Source organism: Bubalus bubalis, chromosome 10, assembly GCF_019923935.1.
Source record: "Bubalus bubalis isolate 160015118507 breed Murrah chromosome 10, NDDB_SH_1, whole genome shotgun sequence".
In the NCBI taxonomy this organism is placed as follows: Eukaryota; Metazoa; Chordata; class Mammalia; order Artiodactyla; family Bovidae; genus Bubalus; species Bubalus bubalis.
The window spans coordinates 13,080,735-13,095,599 of record NC_059166.1 but is presented as its reverse complement, the minus strand read 5'-3'; the positions used below and the strand labels follow the sequence as shown (position 1 = coordinate 13,095,599).

Below are 14,865 nucleotides of genomic sequence, written 5' to 3'. Positions count from 1 at the left end.
AAATAAAGAAACTGATATTCAGAGCACGTAGACTAGCTACTTCACATGGCTAGCAAGTCATAAAGGCAAAATTTGAATTCAAGTCTTCAGACTCCCATCTTGGGGTCCTTTGGATATTAGCAGTGCTGCCTCTTATAATAAACTTTGCCTTTTCAACTTCTCCTTAACAGCATGCTTAATTTTTCTGCAAACAGTAAATCTCATCACATTCTTAAAGAATAAATTGAGTGCCGTAATTCTTGTAGACACTCCAGGCCAGGCATACAGTAGGCACCTAATAAATATCTGTTGACTTATTCTGACCCTCCCTCTACTTTAGGACAAGTTAGAGTAAATTTAAACAATGTACCAAATTTGAACAATTCAGAGAAGCTTTATGTGACTCACCACAACTGACATCTTTTACTCAAAGGGCTGACCTTCCCAGGTGGCTCAGTGGTAAAGAATCTGCCTGCCAATGCAGGAGACTTAAGAGCTATGAGTTCAGTCCTGGGGTCATGAAGATCTTCTGAAGGAGGAAATGGCAACCCACTCCAGTCTTCTTGCCTGGAGAATCCCATGGACAGAGGAGTCTGGCGGGCTACAGTCCATGGGGTTGCAAAGAGTCAGATACAACTGAGCGACTAAGCATGCACTCAAAGGGCTACAGATCCGCTGCCACAGGGTGATTTTGAAGGATCTGATCAGCAAGGAATATAGTACCTAGAAAGAGACATCAGAGACTCAAACGCAGTTTGTTTTCGAATTAAACACACTTGCCAAGACTTCATTCATAAATAATGTAGGGCTCACTTCCTGGTTGCAGTCCTAAATATCTGTATCAGTCTCTCAACAACCTTGATGCAAGTACCTGACTTTTGTGTCTGCTGACAAATTCTTGGTTAATGTCTCCAAAATTTTTAAAGAAGTATTAGAGGCCTTGCCAAGATGTATATCTATTTATTATCTAACAAGAGCTGTTAAATTATTAAACCCATTCTCGTGTATGTGTGTGTGTGTGTGTGTGTGTGCGCGCGCGTGCGTGCTCAGTCGCTCAGTCATGTCTCTTTGTGACCCCATGGACTGTTGCCCGACATGCTCCTCTGTCCATGGGATTTCTGAGGCAAGCATACTGGAGTGGGTGGCCATTTCCTCCTCCAAAGGATTTTTCCGACCAGGATTGAACCCGAATCTCCTGTGTCTCCTGCATTGCTGGCAGATTCTTTACCTGCTGAGCCAAAAGCCATTCTTAAATACCCCCAAGTTGAGACATTTGTTGACACAATCCATGTACTGTTGCTTTCAGAACTAGATTCTCTGGAATCATAATATATATGCAAAGAGACACCTAGTGGACAAATATATATGTACACTATTGAGCTTGAGACCAGAGACCGAAAGATCTTTCTGACTCTCTAATTTAACATGCTTTAGACGTCAATTGAGCAGTTTTTAAAACAACTGGAATCATAAAGCTGGATATATAAGTTTTACAAAATATTATTTTATGTTCATTTCTACAGGAAATTTTTGCCCTTTTTTTTTTAATTAGACTATCATTGACATAAAGTCCTGAGAAATAACACAAAAATGAGAGTAGAATGTAATTGACCAGCCACTTGTGTTTCTCTGAACACATGTGTGCTTATTTTTGGTTTCCACCTCTTCAGAGATCTTATGTGTGAGATTTTCCATTGTCTTTGGGTTGTTTTATTCTTGCTTTTAATTAAGTAAAGCTTTTTTTTTTTTTTTCCAGCCTGTTTCCTGTGGTCTGCCGGGCTTCCTGTGGCCTGCCTGCTCTCTTCATTTCATACTCCCTTCTCACCCACACCTCACCTACACACAGTTTTATACCCATCTTCTCACATTCAACTTACATATGCACCTGCCACCCTCCCACTGCCCTAGATAATTTTAACCTCAAAAGTAAAAGTCTTGTCATCACAAGAAAGCAAGGAATTATTTACCTATTCCTGACACCATTTTACTGAAATTTGGTTATGTCCAACATTTAGAATGTTTTATTAATTAAATAGATAAGTTAAATTTCAATGTGTATAAATGCATGGACTCCAACTTGTAGAATTTTAGCTCTAAAAAAGGAACACTTGTTCTTGAGGAAACCAGACAACATTTACAAAGTCCACTCACTCTGAGACCGCTGTACCAGGAAAACCCAAGTCATGTGGAGTCCCAGGAGAAAAAGTGCCAGGAGAAGCCAAGAACACAGATGTGTGGTTGAAAAAGTGGTCTTGGAAGTGGGTCCTCCTGTCCCAACCACCCCAGCTGAAACCACATGAAACAGATGAACAGCCAAGCCAAGCAAGTTCAGTTCAGTTCAGTCATTCAGTCGTGTCTGACTCTTTGCGACCCCATAGACTGCAGCATGCCAGGCTTCCCAAGCCAAGCCAAGCCCTTCCCAAATTCTGTCATGGGCAAACCAATGAGGTCCTCTATCATTTTCAATAAGCTCTTTACTCCACAGCATATTTGATGGCAAAATCTTGAACCTTTTCTTGGATATTAGGACTATACTAATGATTCTCAGGAGAAGGCAATGGCACCCCACTCCAGCACTCTTGCCTGGAAAATCCCATGGACGGAGGAGCCTGGTGGGCTGCAGTCCATGGGGTCACTAGGAGTCAGACACGACTGAGCGACTTCACTTTGACTTTTCACTTTCATGCATTGGAGGATGAAATGGCAACCCACTCCAGTGTTCTTGCCTGGAGAATCCCATGACAGAGGAGCCTGGTGGGCTGCTGTCTATGGGGTCGCACAGAGTCGGACACGACTGAAGCGACTTAGCAGCAGCAGCAGCAGCAACGATTCTCAACATTGTGTCAGAAGTGCTCATTTAAAAATAGTAAGAATTACAATAATTAAAAAATAAGAAATTAAGATCGTCTATTTTCAGAAAATATGATTTTACACGTTGTTGTGGAACAACAACGATTTTACACGTGGAAAAGAATCAACACACATTATTTAAACTAAAAGTGGATATAGAAGGCTTGCTAGATACCAGCCCAGTATGTAAAAACCAATAACTTTCTACATTCCAGCAACAAATAGCATGAAAATAAAATTTGTAAGAAGATACGCATATAGCAACATCATTAAATCCCAAATCTGTTGGAATGAATCTAACTAAAGACATGTGATACTTCTATGAGGAAATCTATAAAACACAATTGGAAGAAATTTAAGAACATCTAAAGAAATGGAAGGCTAGGTCACATTCATTAATTAGAGGACTCAATTGCAAAGATGACTACAGTTAGTGCTTTTTCTTTGCTGTTATTTTTATTATCTTACAGCCATAGGATACTATTTTACCTTTTATTTTAAATTTTTTGTTGTTTTGTCTTTCATTTTAGATCTATAATCTACTTGCAATTGAATTTTGATTCTGGTTAGTTTTATTTTTCAAATTAATAACTAATTGTCTCAGCATCATTTATTGAAAATACTGTCATTTCCTTGTCTAATCATAAAGGAGAAACTTGGTAAGTTGGAACCCTAAAATTAAGAATTTTCATTTTCCAAAAGACAACATTAGGGACTGTAAAAGCAAGAAAATGAGTAAGAAAAGATATGCACAGTATATATAACCTATACAAGGCTATATACCAAAATGCATAAAGAACTCCTGTAAATCAGTCAGAAACACAGAAAAACCCAAAAGAAAAATGAAAAAAGTCTTAGGCATTTCACAAAGGAGGATATCAATTAGTAAATATATGTATGAGAAGGTGCTAAGCCTCATTAACAATCAGTAAAATGAATGGCAAACCTGCAAAGAAACATCATTAAACATCCATCAAAATCATGAAATTTTAGAAGATTTACAATAGCAAGTACACTGTAGAGCCAATGAAAACAATCAAACACTGCAGCTGGAAGTGTAAATTAAGACAACCATTTTGGAAAACTGTTTGACAAAATCTGCTAAAGCTAACCAGTATAGCCTATGACCCATAAATTTTATTCTTAAGTATACATGCATCAGATATGCATGCACACAAAAGTTGAAAACGTTTATAAGAATGTTTCTAGCAACGTTATTGATAATAGCAAAAAATGTTTTAAAAAATCCAAATGTCTATCAACAGGAAAGTGGATAAATAAATTGTGGATTGGTCACACATGGAATACTACTTAGCAATAAAAAGGGGGAAACTCATCTCACAGTCTTATAATGAGAGAAAAAAATCAGATATCAAAGAAGATAAATGGCATGATTCTGTTTATACAAAATAATAAAACTGGCAAAACTAGACCTCAGTGTTTAGCAAAGTACACTTGGGTCACAAAATTATACAGAAATGCAAGGAAGTAAGGATCACAAATGGCAGGAAAGTGGTTACCTTTAAGGGAAAGCAGGGATTATTTATTAGAAGGGGCACAAAAGGTGTCCTGGGGTCCCAAGAGTATCCTTTCTTGATTCAAGTAGTAGTTACAAGAATTTTTTCTGTGTGATAAATCAAGCTATTCAAATTAGTTTTGTGCACTCTTCTCTATTAATATTATATTTAATATAAGTTTTATTTCAAAATAAAATTTAAGAAGAATTAGCAATATGTTATCTAAAAAGATATGAAATGTTAAATTAAAAGATAGAAACAGATATCCAGGCAAACATAAGCTAAAAGAAAGCTGTGATGACAATTTTAATATCTAAAAATATAAAATTCATGATAAATATATACATTTATAACAAAAACTAAGATCGGAAAATATAACCAGCATAAATATATAAATACATTGTCTTAAGAAACCACAACTCAGAACTGGAAAGAGAAATATATAACTTAACAATTATATATATATGTTATAGATAACCAAAATAAAATGTCATAGTTTATTGACATTAAACTATATCAATAGCTTATGCTAAGTCACTTCAGTCGTGTCCGACTCTGCGCGACCCCATAGACGGCAGCCCACTAGGCTCCCCCATCCCTGGGATTCTCCAGGCAAGAACACTGGAGTGGGTTGCCATTTCCTTCTCCAATGCATGAAAGTGAAAAGTGTAAGTGAAGTCGTTTAGTCGTGTCCGACTCTTCACGACCCCATGGACTGCAGCCTACCAGGGTCCTCCATCCATGGGATTTTCCAGGCAAGAGTACTGGAGTGGGGTGCCATTGCCAAACAGACAATAAATAAACAGAAATGTAGATGATACAAATTAGCAAATTTATATACACAAAACTCTATACTTGAGAAACAAAGGATAAACTCTCATGTTCAGAATACACAGTATTTGTCAATAATTGATAAAAGTACTATATTACAAAGAGGTCTTGATAAATTTCACAAAGTCAATTTAACACAGACTATGTTCTCTGACTGCAATGCATTAATTATAGAAATTAATAGTGAAAACTTTGGCCCCTGGTGGCTCAGATGGTAAAGAATCTGCCTGCAATGTGGGAGACCCGGGTTCGATCCCTGGGTTGAGAAGATTCTTGGAGTAGGAAATGGCAACCCACTCCAGTATTCTTGCCTGGAGAATTCCCTGGACTGAGGAGGCTGGCGGACTATAGTCCATGGGGTCACAAAGACTCAGACATTACTGAGTGACTAACGCCAATAATAATGAAAACATAGCTTTAAAAAGTCTGTATGTCTGGAAACTAAATCTTGCATTACTAAAAAAAAAAAAAAAAAAAAAAAAACAACACTGGATAATCAACAAGGACTTGTGTATAGCACAGGGAACTCCACTCAATATTCTAGGATACAATACCTGATATAGGAAAAGAATCTGAAGAAGAATGGATATGTGTATATGTATGTAACTAAGCCACTTTGCTGTATACCTGAAACTAACACAACACTGTAAATTAACTATACCCCAATATAAAGATAAAAATTAAACTTTAAAAATATTTGAAAAATTTAATAGATTAAAAAGAAAATGGGAAATAATTAGAATTTATCACCACTGAAAACACTATATATCAAAAGTTTTAGGAAACACAGCTAAAGCATTTTTCAAAGGAAAATTTATACCTTAAATTCATTTATCAAAACACAAGAGGAATAAAAACAGATTAAGAGCTTAACAAAGAAACTAGAAAAATAGCAAAATAACAAACCCAAAGAGGAAATAGAAAAAGTAAAGGCAGAAATCAATAAAATAGAAAAATATAGAGAAGATTAATAAAACACAAAGCTAATTCTTTAAACAAAAATTAGTAAAGTAGAAATTCAACAAGACTGATAAGGGGGAAAAATGAGATGCAAATAAAAGCTTCTGAGTTATAACTCTTAACCTACCAATTATTCAGCCCAAAATTGTTAACATCAAAAAATGTCATTCAAATGCAGAAAAATAGTTAAGAAAAAAATCTAATATAGAGATATTACCCAATTATCCATCTTATAATCTGCTTTCCTGAAAGAAATAAAATATTCTTTGCCAAAGTCTAACATTTTTTCATACACTGATCAGTGGGAGTAAAAATATAATTGAAAATGAAATAAATTATTCATAAAATCAGAGAAAATTATTTTCCCTATAATTTTTTTCAGGCAAAATTGCTTAACATTTAAAAACTAATTATATCATGTAAAATTCTAAATCAAGCAAATTGGAAAATTACCATCTGGTTTCAGATCTGCTGCTTTCTTCCACCTATTAATCTCAGGCCCTTTAAATACAGGCCCTCATTTCTCAAATCCTTCACTAGAAGGATCTTTTATTGACTATTTACTAATTTTTGTCTAACCAGCATCTTTTACTTCAAGAATTGCCTCTTTCCCTTTGGTGTGGCTCTGTTAATCATATGGCTCCACATTCCCACCCAGGAGCAAGTATATGGCTTAGGTTGGCCAACCATTCATTCATTCAGCAAATAGGTACTGGCTGATCATATGCCAGGCAGTCTAATAGACTGAAGATACAATATTGAACACAACAGATAAAACTTTCTGCCCTCAAGGGATCTACAAATATGGGAGCAGACAAACAACAAGATAAGTAAGTAAAACAAATGGTATATCAGGTGGAGATAAACAGGGAAAAATAAAATAGTAGAGAGTATCATAGAGGGTTGTGATTTTTAAATAGATGGATAGAAATGGACTCACTAAATAGTTGACATTTGGGTAAAGACTTGAAAGACATCAAGAAACAGCCAATGGCTACTCAAGGGTGAAGCAGCCCAGGTTTAGGGAACAGTCAATGCAGTGGCCCCAGATTGGGATTGGGTATGTGTCTGGCCTGTTGAGGCATAACAAGGAGTCCAGCAGTGTAGGCTGAGTAAGCAATGGAAGGAGAGTGCAGATGATGTCAGAGGGGTCATGGGAGGTCAGAGCATGCAGGTCTTGGTGGTCATTTTTTTTTTTTTTGCATTAGGAATTATCATTTTTATTTTAAATTCAAAAAAAATTTGAATTGAGAATTATCTAAATTATATACATTACATAAATCTAGTAGGTGTGAGAACTGGGTCTGAACTAAGGTCATATATAGTGACAAAGACCAACTGATTCTCCTTTGTTAGCATCACTGATAGAAACTTATCTCTTTTCCATTCTCATTACTTCAAAGTGTAGTTCAGCCCATCATCACCTGGCCTGGACCACTTTAATTGATTCCCCCTATCTTGGTTCCTATGCTTCCATTTCATCTTCAATCCTGCTACAGATAAACCTTTCTATGATCTGATCATGTCACTTATCAATTAGAAACCCTTCCAAGGCTTCTCATCAACTCTATGACAGGGTACAAATCTGTCCATGTGGCCCTCCATGATCTGCATCCCTCATCTCTCTTGTATCATTGTTAGATCTTGGTGGTCTTTTGAGTGATGGTTGAAGACTCTAGCTTTCCTTGAAATGAAACAGGCAAGTTTTGCAGGGTTTTGATCTGACAAACACATTAGCAGCTCTGGCTCTAACACTGAGAGAGACTGAAGGGAGAGAAAATATAAACTGAGAAACTAGTTAAAAGTTCCCTGAGGTCATCCCAAGAAGATGCAAGAATGTCTTGAGCCGAAGCAGAAGCAGTAGAAGTGGTAAGAAGTAGATGGACCAAAATACTTAACTTCTTTGACACAATGACCAATTCAGAGAGGAGTACATGAACCAACTCAGGCTACTCAGGAAATTCTTCCGGGAGTATTAGGATAAGATTTGTCCTTTTTTCCCTGGGATTTTAGTCATAATACAACACGAACCTGGAGTTAACAGTGGCCATCTTGGTTACCTGGTAGACTAGAGAATGAAACCAAAACAGTGGGAAGCAGAACACAAAGAGGGGGAAAATAATCTTCCACTGCCACAAAATGCTGAATCAGATATATTTCCAAAGATGTGCACTTGAATCTTGTTGTTTAGTTGCTAAGCTGTGTCTGACTCTTTGCAAACTTATGGACTGTAGACCGTCAGGCTCCTCTGTCCATGGGCTTTCCTGGGCAGGAATACTGGAGTGGGTTGCATTTCCTTCACCAGGGGATCATTCCAACCCAGGGATCAGACCTGCATCTCCTGCACTGGCAGGCGGATTCTTTACCATTGAGCCACCTGGGACATGTCTTATGAAATTTCAGAATTCCTAAGAGATACAGAAAATTCTTAAAAGTTTATAGACAAGATAAAAAGGTATTATCTACACAGAAACAAAATAAGAATGGCATCAGTTTTCTCATATGCAACATGGAATGTCAAAGATATTGGAGCTTTGCCTTGAAAGTTCTAAATGAAAATAAATTTTCTCCATAAAATTCAATACCTAGTCAAACACACAATCAATCATGAGGTCAAAATACCTTCTCAGACATGTTTATTCCCCATGTACCTTATATAAAAGTATTGCTTGGTAAAACACTCTAATAAAGTGAAAAAGAGAAAACCATGATATTAAGATTCAGGGAAAGCTGAATAATGGGGAAAAATTATGAAAGACAATCTATTAAAACTGTTCTTAGTTTCATATTCCTTGCTTGATATCCCATGAATTGATTTTGCAATCAAACCTCTGTGTTTAGAGTTACATTTAATTTCAAGTAATGATGGTTTTATTTAGAAGAAATAATTTTTTAATTTTAAACATTATTATTAATTTTAAAATTAAATTTAAAATTAATTTTAAAAATATTATTAATAATACAAATAGAGTCTATAGACATCTAAACACTCAAGGGCCATTTTTTTCCATTGTCAATTATATCTATATCATCCCTAATTCCTTGTCAGTAATACTTGCTTTATTTTCCCCAACCTAAAGTCAGCAAGTAAAAAAACATGAAATTAATTTTAAAAGATTAAAATTGCTCACCAAAGGAAAGCATATTAAAATATAAAGAATTAGAGAGGTGACACGGAGAAGGCAATGGCAACCCACTCCAGTACTCTTGCCTGGCAAATCCCATGGATGGAGGAGCCTGGTGGACTGCAGTCCATGGGGTCACTAGGAGTCAGACACAACTGAGCAACTTCACTTTCACTTTTCACTTTCATGCATTGGAGAAGGCAATGGCAACCCACTCCAGTGTTCTTGCCTGGATAATCCCAGGGATGGGGGAGCTTGGTGGGCTGCCGTCTCTGGGGTCACACAGAGTCGGACATGACTGAAGCAGCTTAGCAGAAAGATGACAGAGTTAGAAAGTTGTTTCATATATGTGCCAAGTACAAGGATTTCCAGGAAATCGATCAAAGAAGAAATGGCTGGTGCTCACTGTAACTGGCTTTCCTCTCCCCTCTCGGCCTGCAAGAAGACTTCCAGCCCCACGTGGTGACGAGTGACCATATGCCTAGTTCTGGCCAATAGTGGAGCTGATGTGGAACACCTCCTGTCTGGAGACGAGTGTGAGTCCTCCACGTGCTCTCTTCTGCTGTCACGGCAAACCCTGAAGCCACCTGCTGCCATGGTGATGCCACAAGGGGTGGAGCTTCATCAGCTTGCATCCCTGAGTGACTGTGTGAAGCAGAGGAGACCTCCCCTTCTCATGTCAACTAGTATTGAATATATAGTGTAAATAAGAAATTGAAGTTTCTTGTGTAAAGCCACTGAGCCTTCAGAGTTAATCTGCTACTATGGCACAGCCTAGCATGGCCTGATAAGGGTTATTTGCCTTTATAATCATTAACAAAAGACTTTTCTAATTTACTTAAGTTAGGTGTAAATTTTTCTCTTGTAAAGTAAACTGACATATACCCAAGGTAGTCAATCCCTTTTTTGAACACATTAGTAGAAGGTGTTTGATTAGCAAAGACATTGACATTTCCACTGAGGACCATAAACTCGGAGAAAAATGTCTGAAATAGGAACTGTTTTGCTTCCTGAGTAAGCTTATTTCTCTCCTCCCCCTTTTCCTCACTCTCTACAAACAATAAATACATAACATTTTCTGGGAAAATGGTCCATTAATTTGTGCAAGTAACCTCAAAAGATTTCAAAATATTCAGTGAATACCTATCAGTTTTAGAATCAGATTCTGTCCCTTAGAAAGCTACGATCATATTTTGAACCAAAATTTAAGAAAGCACCAATATCATTAACCAGTTAAAATAACAGCCCCAATGTTAACCTGCCGTCTCAATAATTTGAAGAAGTTGCAGATTCTGTTTCAAAGAATATGTAAGTAATTTCTCAGCTAGCCACTCTCTCTTTGTCATTTAGTCCCTACCCCTGTTCACACTGGTATGCATGCACGTACGCTATGTTGCTTTGGTTGTGCCCAGCTCTTTGTGACTATATGGACTGTAACCCTCCAGGTTCCTCTGTCCATGGGATTCTTCAAGCCAGAATACTGGAGTGGATTTCCATGCCTTCCTCCAGGGTCAAAATGGTATATTTTGTGCAAAAGAATTACAAGTCTTCAAGAAGAAAGAAGCATATGTGGTAACTACTCCTTCACTGCCAGAACAGATTTTAACATAGAGTCTATTTTAAAATAAGTCAAGAAATCCTTGGAATCTAAGTTGTTTTTCCATTAGAAGTCTGAGACTTGGCCCTACATATTTCTGTTCTGGAAAAACTCTATTGACATTCCGAATCACCTGGAAACATAAATTAACATTGAGTAGGTCTTAGAACATAATATTCATAGGCACAGCAAAAAAAAAAAAAAAAAAAGAATAAGAAAAAATACATCTGTGTTCAAAATATATTCACACAAAACTTCATAATATTGACTGCCCAGCAAGAATATGTCAAAATAATTAGAAAAGCATTCTATACTTAAAAACTCTGTGAAGACTACTGATGGGAAAGTAAAATGATACAGTTGCTGTGGAAAACAATACAGTGGAGCCTTAAAAAATTAAAAATAGGATTACCATACGATTCATCAATTTGACTTCCGGGTATGTAGTCACAAGAATTGAAAGCAGAATCTCAAAGAAATATTTGTACATCCATGTTTATAATAGCATTATCCACAATAGCTCAAAACATGGATGCAACCAATAAACAGATGAATGGATAAGCAAAATACACACAATGGAATATTATTTGGTCTTAAAAAGGAAGGAAATTCTGCAAAATGCTACAACATAAATGAACCCTGAGGACATTATGTTAACGAGAAATAAGCCAGTTACAAAAAGACAAACACGGTATGATTCCACTTATATGAAATACTTAGAGTAATCAAAACCATGAGCCAGGAAGTATTGTTATACTGGTGGGAGGGGCTGGTGGGAAGGGAAAGGGGAGCGTTATTGCTTAATGGGCATAAAGTTTCAGCTCTACAAGATGAAAAGGGCTATGGGAAATGGTGGTAATGTATATGTGGGCATCTAGTTTCTTATAAAATAGATTCTTCACATAATTACAGTTTTATGGTATTCGATAGTTATGATACATTCCTGACCACTAAAGGGATCAAACAAGATAATTCCATAAGTAAACTGCTTTGCTAAACAGCTCTCTTACTGAAAAGTAATCACTGTCAAAAATCCATTTTCAGGTCCTCAGGAAAATCCAGAGGACCAAATACAACTGGTTATTTATTAATTCTATTAGCTTCTCTCTGCATTAATCCTACCATAGGAATAAATATACCTAGGCTATTACAATTTGGCTCACAAATTAGAATAACAAAGTGGAGTACAGGCTGCTCAAGTCACAAATATCACTAAGAGAAAGAATTAGTTCTGAAGAGTTCTCAATTACATACCAAAAAGCTATGAGGGTCCTTGTTCCAGTTCCGTTGACTCAGATCTGTACAAGAAAAAGACAAGAAAGTGGTCATCAGATTTCTGCCAGGACAACTGCATGGGAGGAGGTCAAAGTCCTACCACATCAACCCCAAGAAAAGGCAACAAAATAGCAACTTTTTAATCCTAAGGACAACCATAGCTTGGTTTTCTATGTCTGTGAGATTATTTCTGATTTGTAAGTAAGTTTATTTGTATCATATTTTATACTCCACATATAAGTAATATCTAGTCCATCACTACAGTAAAGAGTCCTCTATTTTCATATCAAACACAACCAGACATCCTTTTTTCCTCTTCTACAGCCTGCACTGCACGCTGCTCACACTTTGTGGCCTAAATTTCTAGTTTTGTTATTTTAAACTGCAAGGTAATGTAATGTTATGTTTTATCTAAATATTTTCCAAGTGCAATGATTTGAAATTATAACAGCTCACCAGAAGCAATGTAAAGTAGATGAATGTTAGCTGTACCGAATGCCAAGTCACTGGCTTCTGTTCTTGTTTGTATTTAGTGCACCTAGCAGTAAACCAGCCATCTTCCTCCCCACAACAAGACTTCATGTCACTTCCTTCTGCTTTTCAAAGCAGAGAAAACAGCAGTGTTTCAGCTGTGGTAATCAGCATTTGTACAAGAACTTCTTAGAACTGGTATATTAAACTGGTTGTAAAATTTTTCTTTCTACTCTTGGACCTCACAATCCTGGTATTGTTTGGTTGAAGGCCAACTCAAGAAAAGTTGGGGTATCAGTGCATATTACTTGCTCAGAGCCAGAAGAATGAATCTCTAAGTAGACATTCCAGCCAGAAAGAGCACAAACAGGTTTTCCCATCAAGAGCACTCATGGGCGTAAAAGCCAGACAAGTTTTATAGTAATACTGAAATTTTAAAAGTAATACTACCCATGTCTAGGTAAATGTGACTGCAGATGCTTATCTGGGTGGTATTTGGACTCAGATGTACTGACGAAATCACTTTGAGTTTAGGAAGATCTTAAAGACATTGGGTGCTATTTTCCAGTGGTTAAAACCACTTCACCACCTCCAGAAAGCCTCACACTGAGAGGACAGATTAAGATCCATTTAGTCTTCCACCCAGGCACAATTTCTCTGACACTCAATGCTTTGAATATCTCATTTCAAAAGAAAAGAGTAATTTCAAATGCCTGAATAATGAGTGCGATATTTCACCCTTGTCCAGTGCTCTGTGTCGTAAGGAAGCAGAGACAGAATCCTGAAAATACCCAAAGAAGGAACAAAATTCTCCTTTCAACTTCCACAGAATGCTGCAAATGTAGCATCATTTTCTTTCTGAGTTGGCATATCATTCACCCCCTCCAAGAAAAACTTATATCTTAGCCTTAGGGAAAGCATTATTCTTATCCTTCATTTGAATTCATTATGTAGGTCAAATACAGTAAAGAAAGCTGCATTTGAAGACCATGCCTTGAGTATATAAACTACAGCCAGACAGAAAGAGTGGATGAAAAATGTTTCAGCAGTGAAGTCTTTAATAGAACATGTACCATTCATTTTCCCCCCACCAATTCTCAACAGACTCCCATTGTCTTCAAACAACAATAAGAGAAGCTGTCTGCAGTTAATTTAATCATTGTCATTTCCTAAGAAATAAGGACTGATGTCTATTGAAAATTATTACAATTATGTCTTTGAAAATGAGTTCAAAACTGTTCAAATGACTGCTTTCAATACTATATTAACCTCTACCAAATGTTATTAGTTATTCTCACAATCTTCTTAGAGCAAAAAGAAAATGACATTAGTGCCTAACATTTTTATTCAGTAAAAATTCAAACTGGAGATGCCACAATCATTTAAACAAATTTTGCTCAAATTTTATCTACTTAAGGATTAATCTAACCCTTTTCTATGACATCCCAAGAAGTAATTTCTCTGATTAAAAACAAAAACATGGCCAAAATCCATTTTATTGTACCAAATAAAATCAATGCTGTGCAATCACTTGAAAATAAGTAGAAGATAAGCAGAGAGAAGGCATCTCACAAAAAGAACGAAACAACAATGAAAATCACAGTGTCCATGTGTGCTGAGTCGCTTCAGTCACGTCCGACTCTTTGCAACCCTATAGGCTGTAGCCAGTCAGGCTCCTCTGTCCATGGATTCTCCAGGCAAGAATACTAGAGTGGGTTGCCATGCCCTCCTCCAGGGGATCTTCCCGATCCAGGGATCAAACCCATATCTCTTACATTTCCTGCATTGGCAGGCAGGTTCTTTACCACTAGCACCACCTGGGAAGCCTGAAAATCATAATAGCCCACGTTTATTAAGCCCTGATTATTATTTCATTTGTGTTTATGCTAGGTGCTGTATGTGAATTCATCATGTAGTTTTCACAACAACTCTGTAAAGTTGATGCTGTTTTTATTCCCATTTTACAAATGAAGACGAATGTCCTGAAATGTGCAGCTCTGGCTGGCTGGCTTCCACTTCTCTGTGGACAGCTGCCACCCCAATGCTCACAGGTAGCTCCCTGTGCTACCCTGAACCCCTAACAAATCCCCCACATGTCTGTTTTTAATCAGTACTTTGATGAGGGCTCTCCATACAGACACACACTTTCTGTTGACTGTGTTTCTCTCTCCAGAACCCAGATACCCTGGAAGAGGGATTGTGTGGGGAGGTGTAGAGAACAGGAAGGATCCAGGTCAGTGACCTCTGCATCCACAACCCT

At 37.1% G+C, this 14,865-nt stretch overlaps 1 protein-coding gene across 3 annotated transcripts in view; it reads right to left on the bottom strand.

Annotated features, from left to right (window-relative positions):
• Positions 1-14,865, bottom strand: part of IPCEF1 (interaction protein for cytohesin exchange factors 1) — a 167,928-nt gene that overhangs the window by 108,051 nt on the left and 45,012 nt on the right. For all 3 annotated transcript variants that reach the window (XM_025294344.3, XM_025294347.3, XM_006074356.4), the window contains one exon: positions 12,114-12,157. The gene's annotated coding sequence lies outside the window, so the exon portion shown is untranslated. The remainder of the gene's footprint in view (positions 1-12,113; positions 12,158-14,865) is intronic.